Source organism: Arachis duranensis, chromosome 10, assembly GCF_000817695.3.
Source record: "Arachis duranensis cultivar V14167 chromosome 10, aradu.V14167.gnm2.J7QH, whole genome shotgun sequence".
Lineage (NCBI taxonomy): Eukaryota > Viridiplantae > Streptophyta > Magnoliopsida > Fabales > Fabaceae > Arachis > Arachis duranensis.
In genome coordinates this window covers 42,593,358-42,597,143 of record NC_029781.3, presented here as the reverse complement: position 1 = coordinate 42,597,143, position 3,786 = coordinate 42,593,358, and the positions used below count along the sequence as shown (strand labels likewise).

At 38.0% G+C, this 3,786-nt stretch overlaps 1 non-coding gene across 1 annotated transcript; it reads left to right on the top strand.

Moving 5' to 3' along the window:
- Positions 1–1,379: 1,379 nt before the first annotated feature.
- LOC127743429 (small nucleolar RNA R71) lies at positions 1,380–1,487 on the top strand. Its single transcript, XR_008004821.1, has one exon. It is a non-coding gene; the product is annotated as a small nucleolar RNA R71 (small nucleolar RNA).
- Positions 1,488–3,786: the final 2,299 nt, after the last annotated feature.

The window sequence follows — 3,786 nt, the reverse complement described above, 5'->3', positions numbered from 1 at the left end:
TCTCATGGAGCCTCACAGATGCTCAGAGCAATATTGGAACCTCCCAACACCAAACTTAGAAGTTGGTTGTGGCCTCCCAACACCAAACTTAGAGTTTAACTGTGGGGGCTCTGTTTGACTCTGTTTTGAGAGAAGCACTTCATGCTTCTTCTCCATGGTGACAGAGGGATATCCTTGAGCCTTAAACACAAGGGGTTCTTCATTCACTTGAATGATCCATTCTCCTCTGTCAACATCAATCACAGCCTTTGCTGTGGCTAGGAAGGGTCTGCCAAGGATGATGGATTCATCCATGCACTTCCCAGTCTCTAGGACTATGAAATCAGCAGGGATGTAATGGTCTTCAACTTTTACCAGAACATCCTCTACAAGTCCATAAGCTTGTTTTCTTGAATTGTCTGCCATCTCTAGTGAGATTTTTGCAGCTTGCACCTCAAAGATCCCTAGCTTCTCCATTATAGAAAGGGGCATGAGATTTATGCTTGACCCTAGGTCACACAGAGCCTTCTTGAAGGTCATGGTGCCTATGGCATAAGGTATTGAGAACTTCCCAGGATCTTGTCTCTTTTGAGGTAATTTCTGCCTAGACAAGTCATCCAGTTCTTTGGTGAGCAAAGGGGGTTCATCCTCCCAAGTCTCATTACCAAATAACTTGTCATTTAGCTTCATGATTGCTCCAAGGTATTTAGCAACTTGCTCTTCAGTGACATACTCATCCTCTTTAGAGGAAGAATACTCATCAAAGCTCATGAATGGTAGAAGTAAGTCCAATGGAATCTCTATGGTCTTATTATGAGCCTCAGATTCCCATGGTTCCTCATTAGGGAACTCATTGGAGGCCAGTGGACGTCCATTGAGGTCTTCCTCAGTGGCGTTCACTTTCTTCCACCATTATTGTTGTTGAAACCTTGTTGAGGTCTCTGTTGATCCTTCCATGAGAGATTTGGATGATTTCTCCATGAAGGATTATAGGTGTTTCCATAGGGTTCTCCCATGTAATTCACCTCTTCCATTGAAGGGTTCTCAGGATCATAAGCTTCTTCTTCAGATGAAGCGTCCTTAGTACTGCCTGGTGCAGCTTGCATTCCAGACAGACTTTGAGAAATCATATTGATCTGCTGAGTCAATATTTTGTTCTGAGCCAATATGGCATTCAGAGTATCAATCTCAAGAACTCCTTTCTTCTGATTTGTCCCATTGTTCACAGGATTCCTTTCAGAAGTGTACATGAATTGGTTATTTGCAACCATTTCAATCAGTTCTTGAGCTTCTGCAGGCGTCTTCTTCAGATAAAGAGATCCTCTAGCAGAGCTATCCAATGACATCTTGGACAGTTCAGACAGACCATCATAGAAAATACCTATGACGCTCCATTCTGAAAGCATGTTAGAAGGACACTTTCTGATTAATTGTTTGTATCTTTCCCAAGCTTCATAGAGGGATTCACCTTCCTTCTGTCTGAAGGTTTGGACTTCCACTCTAAGCTTACTCAATTTTTGAGGTGGAAAGAACTTTGCCAAGAAGGCATGGACTAGCTTTTCCCAAGAGTTCAAGCTTTCTTTAGGTTGTGAGTCCAACCATGTCCTAGCTCTGTGTCTTACAGCAAATGGGAATAGCATATGTCTGTAGACCTCAGAGTCAACCCCATTAGTCTTGACAATGTCACAGATTTGCAAGAACTCAGCTAAAAACTGATGAGGATCTTCCAATGGAAGTCCATAGAACTTGCAATTCTGTTGCATTAGAGAAACCAATTGAGGCTTAAACTCAAAGTTGTTTGCTCCAATGGCAGGGATAGAGATGCTTCTCCCATAGAAGTTGGGAGTAGGTGCAGTAAAGTCACCCAGCACCTTCCTTGCATTGTTGGCATTGTTGTTGTTTTCGACTGCCATGGGTTCTTCTTCTTTGAAGATTTCTGTTAGGTCCTCTACAGAGAGTTGTGCCTTAGCTTCTCTTAGTTTTCGCTTTAAGGTCCTTTCAGGTTCAGGATCAGCCTCAACAAGAATGCTTTTGTCTTTACTCCTGCTCATATGAAAGAGAAGAGAACAAGAAAATATAGAATCCTCTATGTCACAGTATAGAGATTCCTTGAGGTGTTAGAGGAAAAGAAAAATAGAAGGAAGAGGTAGAAAATTCGAACTTATTAAGAAAGATGGAGTTCGAATTGTGCATTAAGGAATAGTGTTAGTCTATAAATAGAAGGATGTGAGAAGAGGGGAAGAAATTTTCGAAAATAAATGAAAAACATTTTGAAAAATACTAATTGATTTTCGAAAACCAAGGGTGGAAAAGAAATCAAGTGATTTTTGAAAAAGATTTTGAAACTAGAAATAAAAAAGATTTGATTGAAAACTATTTTGAAAAAGATGTGATTAAGAAGATATGATTGAAAAGTTATGGTTTTAAAAAGATGTGATTGAGAAGATATGATTTGAAAAGCAATTTAAAAAGATTTGATTTTAAAAATTAATGACTTGGCTAACAAGAAAAGATATGATTCAAACATTAAACCTTTCTCAACAGAAAAGGCAACATACTTGAAATGTTGCATCAAATCATTAATTGATAGCAAGTATTTTTGAAAATGGAAAGAAATAGATTTTGAAAAAGATTTGATTGAAAAGATTTGATTTGAAAAAGAATTGATTTTGAAAAATATTGAAAACTTGAAAAAAATTTGAATTGAAAACAGAATCTTCCCTCTTGTGCCATCCTGGCCTTAAACGCCCAGAATGGTATCCATTCTGGCATTTAACGCCCAAAGCTCTACCCTTTTGGGCGTTATACGCCCAACCAGGCACCCTGGCTGGCGTTTAAACGCCAGTTTGCCTTCTTCACTTGGCGTTTTGAACGCCCAGCTTTTTCTATGTAATTCCTCTGCTGTATGTTCTGAATCTTCAATTCTCTGTACTATTGACTTGAAAAGACACAAATTAAAAATATTTTTGGATTTTTAATATGAGGAATAATCAAAATGCAACTAAAATCAAATAACAATGCATGCAAGACACCAAACTTAGCAGTTTGTATTCCATTGACACTAACAAAATGAGAATGCATATGAGAAATAACAAAACACTCAAGTCAAGAAAATTTAAAGATCAGAGCAATGAAATCATCAAGAACATCTTGAAGATCACTTAAGACACATGAATGAATGCAGGAAAAACAGAAACATACAATTGACACCAAACTTAAAATGAGACACTATACTCAAACAAGAAACATAGAATTTTTTTTTTTGATTTTGTAATTTTTTTGGTTTTTTTTTTCGAAAATTAAGTGGAAAAGACAATAAAGATATCAAAATTCTTAATGAGAATTCCAGGAATCATGCAATGTTAGTCTAAAGCTTCAGTCTAAAGAAATTAGACATGACTAGCCAAGCTTCAGCAGGCCATTGCATTCAAGAGCTAAATTGATGAGAATCAATCAGCTTTGGTGATGATAAGAACATCACCTTGAAACACTAGAATTCATTCTTAAGAACTCTGAAGAAAAATACCTAATCTAAGCAACAAGATGAACCGTCAGTTGTCCAAACACAACAATCCCCGGCAACGGCGCCAAAAACTTGGTGCACGAAATTGTGATCATCAATGGTGCCATCAACATGGTACGCTCAATTGCAATCTCAACTATTTATCACAACTTCGCACAACTAACCAGCAAGTGTACTGGGTCGTCCAAGTAATAAACCTTACGCGAGTAAGGGTCGATCCCACAAAGATTATTGGTATGAAGCAAGCTATGGTCATCTTGTAAATCTTAGTCAGGCAAACTCAA